Consider the following 16,300-nt stretch of genomic DNA (forward strand, 5'->3'; position numbering starts at 1 on the left):
ACATAATGTCCATAAAATTGCCGTTAGCACCTGAGTCCACCATTGCTGTACTGGAAATCCAGTGTGCATCGATCTGGAATCGAATTGGAATTGAGAAATGTGAGTTATTATTCCCCTTATTCTCAAACGCTAAGGTGGAGAGACAAGGAATAATTGCATTCACATGCTGAGGAATGTCGGAAATCACAGACTCCTGACCCCACGGTCCTCTGAGGTCTTCTAGGACAATTTGGGACATATTGTACTGGTTTTCCACAATAAAGGCACAAGTTCTCTTGACGTCGTTGCTCCCTTCTCTCATTGGAACTACGTTTGTGAAGTGTGTGTGTCTATTTGCATGGGTTCAGACTCAAATTCCTTAGTGGATTTTACCTCAGAATTCCCATAATAGTTTAAAGTTGTGGGTTCCCGATAAATGGGGAATGTCAAGCTTAAGGCCCTCCTTTCTTGTAGTCTCTCAATCAGTTGATCAACAATGCAAATGCGGTGGTTAATGAAAGGCTCAAGTTCAGTGGGTGCCTCTGCTCGGGCTAATTCATATTTAATGGTCTCAGAAAGCCCTTTCGGTAGACAGACAACTGTGCCTCAGAATTCCATGTAATGTCAAGCACCCATCTTCGAAAATCTGCAGTATATTCTACAACTGAGCGTCTCCCCTGACGTAATTTCAATAATGCCTTTTCGGCAGTATCCGGTTTGGATCATCAAAAGTTTGTTTCATGACTTTGATGAAGTCATCAAATTTCTCTAATATCGGACTAGAAGTCTCGATATAGGGAGAAGCCCATGCAAGGGTGGTGTCCTTAAGTAGTAAAAGCATACACGGGACCATTGAATTATAAGACTGAAAATGGGACTCCTACAGCTGGAAATGCATCTAGCATTGATTAATAAATTTACGAAACTTTTGAGGGTCCCTTCCAAACCGAGCTGGTGGGAGAGGGAGAGCAGCAGGGGATGCCGATTTTACAGGCACTTGTGGTGATCTGTTCTCCAATTCTGCAATAAGATCCCTTGTTGAAACACCCTAATTAGAAATTCCTGGAAATTACTATGTGCATCATTAGCCTTTTGTGAGACAACTTGAATTTCTTGTTTAGCCTGTGATTCGAGAGCTAAAAAACTGTCCTTCAGGAATTTCAGCTCCACCTTGTCACTCACCGGACTGTGAGTGCTTCTTCCCGGACATTTAGGAACCGTGGCCGTCCTCCATCCTGAGGGACTGCGCATGCGCAGCCCTTTCTAAACCTCCAGTGTATGTTCCTTTAACTTAATTGGCAGATCAGGCAACCTCCCTATATTAAGCACCTGTGGTCAACACCACGTTGCCTGATCTTGGAGTCTCATTCCCCATGAGTCTCTGAAGGTGTTCCTGTGTTTCCTCGTTTATTCAGCCCAGCTGATTCCTGTGGTTTCCAAACCACTTCTACCTCAGTGGTTTCCAAACCACTTCTACTACTGTGGTTCCCATACCACAGCTACCCTTCTGTGTATCATCGTGACTGTGAGCTGATTCCTATCCGCTGCCTCCGTGCACTACAGTCTTCTAACCACTTCAACTCTACCATGTATTATTGGGACTGTTAGCTGATGCCTATCCGCTGCCTCCGTGCACTACAGTCTTTCATTCACATCCACTCACCTGTTCATGATTGTGACTGCTAGCTGATTCCTATCCGCTGCCTCCGTGCACTACAGTCTTCAACCTGCAACTCGTCTGTGTTTCATCATCGTGACTGCTAGCTGATTCCTATCTGCTGCCTCCGTGCACTACAGTCTTCAACCTGCAACTCGTCTGTGTTTCATCGTGACTGTTAGCTGATTCCTATCCGCTGCCTCCGTGCACTACAGTCTTCAACCTGCAACCCGTCTGTGTTTCATCGTGACTGTTTGGCTGATTCCTATCCGCTGCCTCTGTGCGCTTCAGTCTTCAGTTCTTGTCTACTCTCCCGTGTTTCCTTGAGTCTGCTGCCACTATTGCTACCCGCTACTCTCCGTGATCAACAGTTCCAGTTCAACTCTGCTCTCCCGTGTCCCATCGTTACTGCACCTGCTGGTTGCTATTGGCTACCTCCGTGTTCCCGCAGAGACCCGCTGCTGCTACTGCTCAGCGCTACTCATCCATCTACTGCTGATCCGCTCTCCACGCTTTCCTGTGTTCCCTGCTGGTCTACCTACCTGTGCGCTGCACCTACTAGATCACCGCTTCACCCATCCAGGGACTTTGCATCCTGCCGGCCTCCTGCCGTTCAGGTATCTCTGCACTCCTGTCTGACTGCCTTCTCCTGAACCGCGGTATGCATACTTCTCATTGACTGTGCTGTGTATTGCATACCTTGCTGGACTGTGTTGGTTCTCCTCTGGAGTTTGCTATCCGCTGAGTCTATTGCCATCATTGACTGTGTTATCTCGTGCTGGATTACTTCAAGAGACTTTCTATATTGGCAGTGTTGTTCAGTCATATATACATTTATATTGTGCATATTACTGTGGATCAAAGTCAAGGTGCCCGTGTATATATTGTGTTGCAGTCTCTCCCCGTGCACCTCCTCACATATATATTCAGTGGTACAACTTGCTAGTGGCAGACCACTGACCCCTGTTTACAGTTTCACCTGTTCCAGTATCCTCTCACATAGCAGTGGTACAACTTGCTAACGCAGACCACTGACTCCCCGGATACCTCCACTTGGATTCCATTTCCTTCACTCAGACAGCGGTACAACTTGCTATCCGCAGACCGCTGACTCTCATCACCTCCTCGTTTCTGTTGGACATTCCTCCTCACTATAGCAGTGGTACAACTTGCTACCGCAGACCACTGACTACCTTCACGTGTCCTTTGTCCATACAGTTCCTCGTGTATTACTACCTCCATATTGCCAGTGCTGCTAGTCATAGACTTTCCTGAGCATCTCATCATCTGCTATTTCCTGTTCCGTGATCACCCTGCTACCAGAGTACCATATTACCACCTATACTGCTCTGGTAAGCCTATCACCTGGTGATCCCTGGGTAAAGACTCCTAGTGCCCGTGACAGTAAGATCAGGCCATGACAGACCCAGATACGGAACCTACCGCTAAAGAGATGCTGCAGCATCTGGTCAGCCGTGTGGAGCAACAGGATGCTCGCCAACAGCTGTTACTTCAATGTTACCAATCATTAACCTCCCAAGGAACATCTGGACAGACTGTTACAGCTAATATTGAAGCTCCTGTGCTTTCCTCCGTTTTCCCAGTGCCATCCCAGGTGTCTACAGTTTCTACGCTTCACCTGCCTACTCCGTCAAAATATGACGGGGACCCCAAAACTTGTAGAGGTTTCCTTAACCAATGTTCAGTCCATTTTGAACTCCAACCTCAAAATTTTTCTACCCATCGTTCCAGAGTGGCCTATCTTATCTCATTGTTTTCTGGACAAGCCCTGGCTTGGGCCTCCCCTCTGTGGGAGAGAAACGATCCAATTCTACAAGATAGTGCCAAATTCATTTCCACGTTCCGAAGTGTGTTCGATGAACCAGGTCGTGTGACCTCCGCTGCTTCCAGCATTCTTCGTTTGCGACAAGGCTCCCATACAGTAGGACAGTATGTCATTCAATTTAGGATCTTAGCCTCTGAACTTCAGTGGAACACTGAAGCATTAGTTGCCGCCTTCTGGCAGGGGCTCTCCGATAAAATTAAGGATGCACTGACTACCCAAGAGCTCCCTTCATCACTAGAAGATTTGATCTCTCTTTGCCATCGTGTAGATATGAGATTTCGTGAAAGAGAGTCTGAGAAAACAACGGCTGTCAAAGCACCTCTTCGTTCAAACCCTCAATTTCGTCCAGCTCCATCCTCTGCGATTCCCATGGAGATAGGACGTTCCAAATTATCTTCAGAGGAGAGGAAACGAAGAGTAAAGAATAGACTCTGTATCTATTGTGCTGATTCCACGCATATGCTCAGCTCTTGCCCTAAGAGATCGGGAAATGCCAGGCCCTAACTAGTTCTGGAGAGGTGAAGTTAGGGTCCCTGGAGTCCTCTCCATTGTCTATGAAATCTAAAGTCTGCCCTTTTGATGTTACGATTTCCTTTGCTACCAAATCCTTTGAGTCACAGGCATTGATTGATTCCGGAGCAGCAGGAAATTTCATTTCTAAATCACTAGTGAATCAATGGTCCCTACCAGTGATCACTTTAAAAACACCCATTACTGTGACGGCTATAGATGGATCACGTCTCATCAATGGTCTCATCACCCAGAGTACGTCTCCAGTAACCCTTCAGATTGGTGTACTACACCATGAAGAAATTTCGTTTTTAATTCTTCCAGTTACGACAAGTCCGATTGTCTTAGGCCTTCCATGGCTTCAGTGTCACTCTCCCCAGATTGACTGGCGCACCCCTCAAGTTACGTCTTGGGGGTCTGAATGTCACCATCGTTGTCTTTCTCAAGTTATTCCTCTTAAAGTACAGCAATCTTCCATCTCATCTTCCTCCCCGGGACTCCCTCCTCAGTATGCTTCATTTGCCGATGTGTTTGATAAAGCTCAGTCTGAACGTCTTCCTCCTCATCGTTCTTGGGATTGTCCGATCGACCTTCTACCTGGCAAGACTCCTCCCAGCGGTCGGGTCTATCCTCTCTCGTTACCTGAAACTCAAGCCACATCTGAGTACATACAGGAGAATCTCCAGCGTGGGTTCATTCGACCTTCCACCTCTCCCGCTGGAGCTGGGTTCTTCTTCGTCAAAAAGAAGGATGGATCATTACGCCCTTGTATAGATTTTCGTGGACTCAACGCCATTACTATCAAGAATCGGTATCCCATTCCGCTGATCACTGAGCTATTTGATCGCATCAAGGGAGCTCGGATATTTACTAAGTTGGATCTTCGTGGTGCCTACAATTTAATTAGAATCCGTTCCGGTGACGAATGGAAGACCGCGTTTAACACCAGAGATGGGCATTACGAATATTTAGTAATGCCCTTCGGGCTGTGTAATGCCCCCGCTGTTTTCCAGGGTTTCATCAATGAGATCTTTCGGGACTTATTATATGTATGTGTCGTTGTCTACCTGGACGACATATTGATCTTCTCACAGGACCTGCCTTCTCATCACCAACATGTGGCAGAGGTCCTCTCCAGACTACGGAAAAACTCATTGTTCTGTAAATTGGAAAAATGTTCATTCGAGTTACCCCAGATTCCATTCTTGGGGTATATAGTTTCCGGAGTTGGCCTGAAGATGGATCCAGACAAAGTAAATGCTGTACTACATTGGCCTCAGCCAACTACTCTTCGTGCCATCCAGCGTTTTTTAGGTTTTGCCAATTACTATAGACGCTTCATTCAAGACTTTTCATCCATTGCATCTCCTATTGTGGCCCTAACTCGGAAAGGGGCTAATACTAAGCAATGGTCATCTGAGGCTCTCCAAGCCTTTCAAATTCTCAAAGAGTCCTTCTCGTCTGCTCCCATTCTTCGACAGCCTGATGTGACACTCCCCTTCTTCCTAGAAGTAGATGCCTCTAATGTGGGCTTAGGAGCCATTCTCTCCCAATGCTCGGAGCAACAAAAATTACATCCTTGTGCCTTCTACTCTCGGGGTCTTCTGCCCGCAGAGAAAAATTATACTATCGGGGACAAGGAGTTGCTGGCCATCAAAGCTGCATTAGAGGAATGGAGATACTTGTTGGAAGGAGCTCGCCATCCGGTGACGATCTTCACGGATCATAAGAACTTGTCATATTTGCAATCTGCCCAATGCTTGAACCCTCGTCAAGCAAGATGGTCTCTTTTCTTTTCCCGTTTTGAATTAATTATAACCTTCAAACCAGCCGCTAAGAACAAGAAAGCTGACGCTCTATCTCGAGCTTTTGTGACGTCCTCTGATGTAGAAGAGGTTCCCAACCATGCTATTCTAGACCCCAAATGTATTTCTCTGGCTGCTTCATCCACCAAAATGCTACCATTTGGGAAGACCCTCGTGCCTCCTACTCTGAGGAGGAAAATCCTTTCGTGGTTCCATGCCTCTCGTTTTTCTGGACACGCCGGTGAACACAAGACCTTTGAGATTCTCTCTCGAAGTTACTGGTGGCCTTCAATGAGGAGAGACGTCAAAGAGTTTATTGCTTCCTGTGATTTATGTTCTCAATTCAAATCCTCCCGCAGAACTCCAGCAGGGTTGCTGCGACCACTACCCATTCCGTCCAAGCCTTGGACCCATATTAGTATGGATTTCGTTACTGATTTGCCACCAAGTAAGAATCACAATACTATTTGGGTAGTGGTAGACAGATTTTCGAAGATGGCCCATTTCGTCCCTCTGTCCGGTTTACCTTCCTCGTCTACTCTGGCTGAACATTTCATTAAAGAAATCATTCGCATCCATGGATGTCCGTCTGAGATTGTGTCAGATAGAGGAGTACAATTCGTTTCCAGATTCTGGCGGGCCCTTTGTAAAACCTTGGGCATACGATTAGCACTCTCATCTTCTTACCATCCGCAATCTAACGGACAAACGGAACGAGTCAATCAAGATCTTGAGACCTTTATTAGGATGTTCTCTTCAGCCAACCAAGACAACTGGGTAGAATTGCTCCCTTGGGCTGAATTCGCCCATAACAACATGTACCATGAGTCATCATCCAAAACTCCATTCTTTGTGGTCTACGGTCACCATCCGTCTTTTCCGGAATTTCCTGCCCTCCCGCCCACCTAAGTTCCTGTTGTGGAGACTGCTTGTCAGACCTTCAAAAATATCTGGTCTCAGGTCAAAACCTGTTTAAAGAAGACATCTAACAAATATAAGTCTTTCGCAGATAAGAAGAGGCGGGCTATTCCACCACTAAAAATTGGAGATCGTGTCTGGTTATCTACCAAAAATATTCGTTTGAAGGTTCCATCTATGAAATTCGCTCCTCGTTTTATTGGTCCATATAGGATCATTCAAGTTATCAATCCAGTATGTGTTAAACTTCTTCTTCCTAAGAATCTTCGGATTTCCAATGCCTTCCATGTGTCCTTGCTCAAACCTCTCATCATCAACCGTTTCTCGACTCCTCCCTCAGCACCACAGCCAGTTCAAGTTCATCAGGAGGAGGATTTCGAGATTACTGAGGTATTGGACGCAAAAATTTCGCGAGGAGTCCTCCGTTTCCTCGTTCATTGGAAGGGCTTTGGTCCTGAAGAGCGTTCATGGATCAAAGCTGAAGATCTTAATGCTCCTGCCCTTCTGAAGAAGTTTTATTCCAAAAATCCGGACAAGCCCGGTTCCAGGCGTTCTGTGCCCACCTTTAAAAGGGGGGGTACTGTCACTCACCGGACTGTGAGTGCTTCTTCCCGGACATTTAGGAACCGTGGCCGTCCTCCATCCTGAGGGACTGCGCATGCGCAGCCCTTTCTAAACCTCCAGTGTATGTTCCTTTAACTTAATTGGCAGATCAGGCAACCTCCCTATATTAAGCACCTGTGGTCAACACCACGTTGCCTGATCTTGGAGTCTCATTCCCCATGAGTCTCTGAAGGTGTTCCTGTGTTTCCTCGTTTATTCAGCCCAGCTGATTCCTGTGGTTTCCAAACCACTTCTACCTCAGTGGTTTCCAAACCACTTCTACTACTGTGGTTCCCATACCACAGCTACCCTTCTGTGTATCATCGTGACTGTGAGCTGATTCCTATCCGCTGCCTCCGTGCACTACAGTCTTCTAACCACTTCAACTCTACCATGTATTATTGGGACTGTTAGCTGATGCCTATCCGCTGCCTCCGTGCACTACAGTCTTTCATTCACATCCACTCACCTGTTCATGATTGTGACTGCTAGCTGATTCCTATCCGCTGCCTCCGTGCACTACAGTCTTCAACCTGCAACTCGTCTGTGTTTCATCATCGTGACTGCTAGCTGATTCCTATCTGCTGCCTCCGTGCACTACAGTCTTCAACCTGCAACTCGTCTGTGTTTCATCATCGTGACTGTTAGCTGATTCCTATCCGCTGCCTCCGTGCACTACAGTCTTCAACCTGCAACCCGTCTGTGTTTCATCGTGACTGTTTGGCTGATTCCTATCCGCTGCCTCTGTGCGCTTCAGTCTTCAGTTCTTGTCTACTCTCCCGTGTTTCCTTGAGTCTGCTGCCACTATTGCTACCCGCTACTCTCCGTGATCAACAGTTCCAGTTCAACTCTGCTCTCCCGTGTCCCATCGTTACTGCACCTGCTGGTTGCTATTGGCTACCTCCGTGTTCCCGCAGAGACCCGCTGCTGCTACTGCTCAGCGCTACTCATCCATCTACTGCTGATCCGCTCTCCACGCTTTCCTGTGTTCCCTGCTGGTCTACCTACCTGTGCGCTGCACCTACTAGATCACCGCTTCACCCATCCAGGGACTTTGCATCCTGCCGGCCTCCTGCCGTTCAGGTATCTCTGCACTCCTGTCTGACTGCCTTCTCCTGAACCGCGGTATGCATACTTCTCATTGACTGTGCTGTGTATTGCATACCTTGCTGGACTGTGTTGGTTCTCCTCTGGAGTTTGCTATCCGCTGAGTCTATTGCCATCATTGACTGTGTTATCTCGTGCTGGATTACTTCAAGAGACTTTCTATATTGGCAGTGTTGTTCAGTCATATATACATTTATATTGTGCATATTACTGTGGATCAAAGTCAAGGTGCCCGTGTATATATTGTGTTGCAGTCTCTCCCCGTGCACCTCCTCACATATATATTCAGTGGTACAACTTGCTAGTGGCAGACCACTGACCCCTGTTTACAGTTTCACCTGTTCCAGTATCCTCTCACATAGCAGTGGTACAACTTGCTAACGCAGACCACTGACTCCCCGGATACCTCCACTTGGATTCCATTTCCTTCACTCAGACAGCGGTACAACTTGCTATCCGCAGACCGCTGACTCTCATCACCTCCTCGTTTCTGTTGGACATTCCTCCTCACTATAGCAGTGGTACAACTTGCTACCGCAGACCACTGACTACCTTCACGTGTCCTTTGTCCATACAGTTCCTCGTGTATTACTACCTCCATATTGCCAGTGCTGCTAGTCATAGACTTTCCTGAGCATCTCATCATCTGCTATTTCCTGTTCCGTGATCACCCTGCTACCAGAGTACCATATTACCACCTATACTGCTCTGGTAAGCCTATCACCTGGTGATCCCTGGGTAAAGACTCCTAGTGCCCGTGACACACCTGGAATTCAATTAGCACAGTGGTTAAACTTGCCAGGTGCCGATTAATAGGAATATCTTCGGCGGGATCCATTTCAAGGCTTGAGTATCCTGTAACGGTACTGGTGGTATTATTTGAAGCCCAATAGTCGAGTAGATATCCAGCAAGTAGTCAGACGTTTGCCGGGTCGGTACACAAACGGGTGGTCATGAATGGAAGGAAGTGTAGCAAGTAGCAGGAGCTGAGCAGGCAGAATACTCAAGCACATGTCTGAACCAGGAAGTGCCATTTATAGGCCAAACCAGGAAACAGGATCCAAGATAGTTTCTATTGATGCCACACTGGCCATCTTGGATAAGGGCAAATTTAAGGGCAAGTTTGCAAATATAGAGACCTTTATTGGTCGGAGGTGCAAATATCGAAGTAACTCATTACATTTAGAGACTGCTGTGCATGAAAATCCTAGGAGATCAGCAGTCTCTGAGATCCTCAAACCACCCTGGCTAGCGCCAACAATAATTCCATTGTCAAAGTCACTTATATCAATTTTTTTCCCCATTCTGGTGTTTGGTTTAAACAAAAACTGAACTGCATGACAATGTCTGCATACTTTTATGCATACATAATTGACTGATTAGATATTTGCTTTAATAAGCAGGTGTGTACAGGTGAGTGTATGTGTACATACATGGATCAATTGTTTCTTTCCACTCTCTCCTTACCATCCCCAGCTAATACACATTCATTCACATCTCTCACACCTCTCCATGATGACCCTACTCAATTTATACTCTCCCCTATTTACTATCACCATACTTCTCTTCAAACTCCTCTTCTTTCTCCATCATCCTATTTTTCTCTCCCCTATTATGATTTTCCCTTCACTACTTCTCTCCTCACTAGTCTGCATGCATGAACTGTTTTTTCTCCTGCACCCACCACAGTCACCAGGAGACATAAACAGAAATAAACCTCACACTCACAAATCCTCCCCGCATGATCCTGATCCTTCTCTTGGCTGCTGGTGACATCTCAACTAGCCCTGGACCCTGTACAATCTCTATTCTCTGCTCATGCACCTCGCTCCATCCCAAATCTTTTCGTCCACCCCGCACATGCAATCACGCCAACCTTATCTACATATCAACATATCTCCACTACCCTCTCTTCCCTTCTCCTGTGCACTATAGAAAGCCAGATCTGTTTGTAGCAAACTTGCACCCATTCATGATCTATTAAGTTTTAAATCCCTCAACCTCCTTGCCATTAAAGAAATTTGGCTCACCTCCTCTGACACTAAATCCCCTGCAGCTCTCTCCTATGGTGGACTCTCCCTGAGCCATACCCCCAGACCCGCAAACAGACAAGGTGGTGGAGTAGGCATTCTACTTTCTCCAAGTTGCATCTTCCAAGTCATACCTTCTGAACCCTCACTCTCATTATCTTCCTTTGACATCCACACTATCCATCTATTTTACCCTCTCCACGTTCGTGTTGCTTTAATTTACCACCCCCCAGGTCCAGTTTCCCAAATACTTGACAACTTTGCAGCCTGGCTCACTTATTTCCTATCCTTTGAGCTGCCTACTCTTATACGAGGTGATTTCAACATTTCCATTGATAATCCCACCATCTCTTCTACCACTAAACTTCTTTCACTTACTTCCTCCTTTAGTATCTCCCAGTGCACCTCATATCCTACCCACTGTGATAGACACTACCTTGACCTTGTTTTCTCCCACTACTGCTCCATCTCTAATTTCATGAACTTAGCATTTCTACTGCCTGACCACAACCCCATTTCCATCAGCCTCACCTTACCTCATGCCCTCCCCCTGCACTCAAATCCACACATACACAACAACACCTAAGTACCCTAAACCCAACACACTTCTCATCTTCACTAAAACAACTATCGTCTCCCATGTCTGCATTGTCCTGGCCTAATCAGGCTACCTCTTTTTACAACAAAACACTCACTTCAGCCCAAGACAATGCAAAGCCAGCTACCACATACAGTCTCCTATGATCCAAACCCCAACCATGGCACAACAAACAGACCCGCTACCTGCAAGAGAACTGCAGAGCGCCACTATAAGTTCATCCTGTTATCTTACAGCACTGTCCTTTCATTTGCCAAATAAACATTCTTCTAACCCACCTTGCCTCTTTGCCACCTTCAACTCGCCTCTCTGCTCACCTGCACTTTCTTCCCATTCCTCCCTCACAGTCCATGAATTTGCCACGTACTTCAACGAAAGTAATCATCACCATTCAACAAGATTTTTACTCATGCCAAATTCCACACACTCCACCCACTCTACCCACCTCACCTACACTCCCAAATCCACTCTTAATTAATTCTCTCCAGTAACTGAAGGCGAAGTCTCTACACTCATCTCCTCATCATACCATACAACCTGTCCCCTTGACCCTATTCATTCCCAGCTTCTTCGCTCCTCCTCCACTGCATGTCCACCTCTAACTCACCTCTTCAACCTGTCTCTCTCCACTGGCACATTTCCATCCTCCTTTAAACACGCCCTCATCTCACCAATTATAAAGAAACCATCTCTCGATCCAGCCTCTATCTCCAACTACCAGCCTATTTCTCTCCTCCCTTTTGTCGTCAAACTACTTGAGTAATTAGTGTACAAATGCCTGTCTCACTTTCTCTCCTCTCACTCCAGTCTCGACTCTCTACAATCAAGCTTCTGTCCACAACATTCTACTGAAACTGCTCTCACATAAGTGATCAATGATCTAGTTATTGCAAAGTCTAAGGTGTATATTTACTAAAGTTTTGGTTTGAAAAAGTGGAGATGTTGCCTATAGCAACTAATCAGATTATCGCTGTCATTTTGTAGAATGCACTTAATAAATAATATCTAGAATCTGATTGGTTGCTATAGGCAACTTCTCCACTTTTTCAAACCCACAGTTTAGTAAATATACCCCTGTAAAGAAACGGGCATGGTGTATGGAACCAGAGTTCCAACCCCTTAATCTAATGCATACCCGCACTGCACTTTTTAGCCATTTTGTTATCAGGAAGTATCAGTGATGGAACTATAACATCTACTTGGAAAAGTACTTCAGGGTTTAAATTCCACCTCCACAGGGAACACTCAGGACTTGAGTGAATTAAGCTACCATTGTTATTTCTGTTTGCTCCATATTGTCCACTAGTGAGCTCTACAGACAGCTAGGAGCTGGACCCAGCTGGGGTCACCAGAGGGAAGACACCTGGTTTGGTAGGGGGGAAGGCTGGATTGTGTGAGAAGCCCACCAATAGAGACCTTTTGCAACTCCCCTGGGCAGGCAGTTCCCAAGGTGGGATTATGAGGTGATAAAAGAGGCTACCCTGGTAGCTGAATACGTATGTGACTGACTTTGCTCAATAGGTGATGCTCTGCCAGAGATGTGCTGTGAAACCTATCTCACTGGATTTATTTGAACTGATTTCCTCACTTGTTGGACCTGCTATCGTTAAGGGGGCCGTGCTGTATTTAATCCTGTTCTGCAGAATAAATCATCCTTATATTTTTCCTCTAATACCGTGTCTGAGTGATTTGGGAACCACGTATCTTCACAACCCCCAAGACTTATTTCTCCATACTCATTCATCTGGACCTCTCTGCTGCTATTGACATTATTGATCACTCTCTTCTTCCTCACACCCTTCACTCCATTGACCTTTGTGACACAGTTCTTTCCTGGTTCACTTCCTACCTATCGAACCGATCCTCACTGTTAATAACACTACAGTTTCCTCAGTCCCAAGCCCGCTGCTTTGTTTTTCACTTAAAACCGCCCTCTGCTTTGTTCCTCACATCCAGACTCTCTCCCTGTCCTGTTGATTCCACCTTAAAAACATAATATGCCCTTTTCTTACTCAACATGCTACCAAAACTCATATTCATACTCTCATCCCTTCTTGACTACAGCAACCTCCTGCTTTCTGCCATTCCCGACACCCATATATCCACAATTCAATCCATCCTAAATGCTGCTGCATGACTGATCTTCCTCTCTCACCATTCCGCATCTGCTGCACCACTTTGCAAATCCATACACTGGCTCCCTGTGTCCTCCAGAATCCAATTCAGATTGCTCACCCTTACCTACAAAGCCCTTAACAACACTACCCCTTCATACATCTCAAATCTCATATAAAAATACTCTCTCTCATGCCCTCTTAGATCTACCTCTGTCTCGTCTCTGGTAACCACCTCTCACTCACACCTACTAGACTTCTCCCATGCTGCCCCCCACTTATCGAATTCCCTACCATGCACAATCAGGCTTTCCCACAGCCTTCAAATATTTAGACATTCTGTAAAAATCAATCTGTTTTTTTAAAGCTTAGCATATCCCTGATGATACTATTCACACTAGATATACCCTCACAGCTGTCCTAACCTCCACTCTAAGTCAAACTTGCTCCTTTTGTTTCAGCTGTGCCCTCTTTCACTTAGAATGTAAGCTCTCTAATAAGCAGGGTCCTCTATCCCTGTCTTTATGTCTGCATTTATTTTTTCTGCCTTGTTTTATGTACTGTTTTCCCTACTGTACGGCACTGAAGAGCACTTTGGCATCTTAAAAATCTACAATAATGTATGTAAGTATTGTGATAAGCACGACAGACAGACGATGCTCACACAGTTTTGCTGGACCATTTCTACTGACATTTATTCAGATATGTCAGGATGGTATATTCGGCAAGATGTGCAGTTCCAGCTGACAAACACAACTCTGCGTCTGGCTAAACATTCAGTCACGGAGTTAATTACTATCAGTTTCTCTCTTAACAATCCGCGGCAAACTGCCCTTTTTGCCGCAGCATGTGTAAATAAAATATATCTATCTATGTATATGTGTGTGTGTGTGTATGTGTGTGTGTGTGTATATATGTGTGTGTGTGTGTATATATATATATATATATAGTGGCAAGAGCCTGCTACTGCTGAAGCACACGCAAGCACCTTCTTCCTTTTTATGCAGTTTTAATGCCAGGATGGTAAATGTATTTATGTATTTGACACCATACGGATTTCACACCGATTCTGGAGACCCTAAACGCTAGCTAGACAAAGACCTGCTCTCTAAACACCAGCCAGCTTGCTCAGCGTTGGTTTCCCTGAACAATGAAACAGGCAACGTTTAATACATGATACTCCTCTAGCTTGATGGGCAGGTGACACACCCACCTTCCCTTTAAGAGGAAACTCCCATCAATGGTTCTGTTTGCACTGTCAGATACACACCCTGTCTGTTTGCTGTGAGGAAGGACTTTTCAAACCATGTAAGTTAACCAAACATTAAACCAGGGTTTCCCAAACCCAGTCCTCAGGGCTCTCCAACAGTGCAGGTTTTCCATATCTCCTTGCAGGAGCACAGGTGTAATCATTACTGACTGACACATTGTAACAGATCCACAAGTGGTCCTAATTATGTCACATGTGATCCGGAAAACTTGCACTGTTGGGGAGCCCTGAGGACTGGGTTTGGGAAACCCTGCATTAAACTATTGTTTGTCACACATAAGTCTTTACTTATTTTCAATTAGGTGCATTACTGCACGAATGTTTTACTCTGCTTGCATGCTTTCTCTGCATATTGCCAACTAAATGCCTCCCTTTGTTACAATATATATATTTATATATTTTGTGAAAAGATAATAAGCAATATCGGCGCTAAGTGAAATGTGAGTCCAAATATTTACCAAGTGTATATAAACAGAAATCTGTGCAGTAATAATGAATAAAGTCACATACAGTAGGCAGCTCCTTAATCTTAGCACTTATTTGCAAGTGCCAAGTGGAAAATCAATAATAGCTTATCTGTTAATTGCAACCCCTCCTGGAGAGACTTGAAAAGTGAATCTTCTTAGTTCCCATAGATATAATTCCCGGGAGTTGAATAGGCTAAAATCCGGAAAAGAATGATATCATGGTGTAGTATGTCTCAATCAGCACTTACATAAGACCAAAGTTCAAACATACCATATTAGGACTTAATAAATGACATATATTATTATTATTAATTTTTATTTATAGGGCGCCACTAGGTGTCCGTAGCGCCGTACAGGGACAAACGAAATTAAAATACGAGGTGAGACAGCACAGTACAGTAAACAATAAGCACAGTTACTCAGTGAGCTCAAGGCACAGCTAGGGGGGAGGGGAGAGGGGAAGATCCTCCTAAGACAGAGTCCAAGAGGGAGGGCCCGGGTGACAGGGAGACCCCCAGAGGGGGAAGGAGGGAGCGAGAGGGGACAAGGGGAAGAGGGTCCTCAAGGAGGAGGGCGAGGTAGCTGGAGAGCAGAGTTAAAAGTGGTGAAGACAGGAGGAGAGAAGACCCTGCTCAAAGGAGCGTACAATCTAAGGGGTGGGGTAGACAGACAGAGAGACACGGGGGAGAGAGGGAGGAATGGAGGATAAGGGAAGGGGAAAGAGGCAGAAGAAAAGGTAGGAAGTTAAGTGGGAGACTGGAAGGCTTTAAGAAAAAGGTGGGTTTTTAAAGCCCGTGCAGATAAAGCTGCAGATAAAATGTATTCCTTTAATGCAAAATGTATATCAAATGCCCGTACATTAAATTAAAAAATTAGAGCTTATCTGTGCTCCTCCAAGATGTTACACTCCTTCTCAGGATGATCCTTTGAGATATGAAGGTCCAACAGAAAGCTCCCTTCCTCCTCTCGACGCGTTTCATCACAAGGAGCCTTATTCATTACTGATCTTATCTGCCGTTTTTTGCGGATATTCCGAAAATCTTCTTTGCGCATGCCCAGAAAAGGGACATATGAAGGAAAATCTGTTGGTAAGCTAAGAATTTCGTAACTTAAGAAGAAAATCCTTCTTAACCGCACTTAACAAGTTCTCCAAACACTTAAGTAAAAAGGGTTGGGAACGGGGCGAAGATCATACTGACTTAAAGAAGAGTAGGCGTTTACCTACAGATCTGTCGGATAGTTAAGAAGAAATACTCAGAGTTTTATCTTAAGTTATTGCTTAAACTTAAGGAAGGTTGGGGTCATGTTTAAGTCCAAAGCAGCTAGAGCAGCAATGCTGAATAACAACACTAAACTGTGGAAAAAGCATTGTTTGTTTAAAACACTCACAACTAAA

Source organism: Mixophyes fleayi, chromosome 6, assembly GCF_038048845.1.
Source record: "Mixophyes fleayi isolate aMixFle1 chromosome 6, aMixFle1.hap1, whole genome shotgun sequence".
Taxonomy (NCBI): Eukaryota; Metazoa; Chordata; class Amphibia; order Anura; family Limnodynastidae; genus Mixophyes; species Mixophyes fleayi.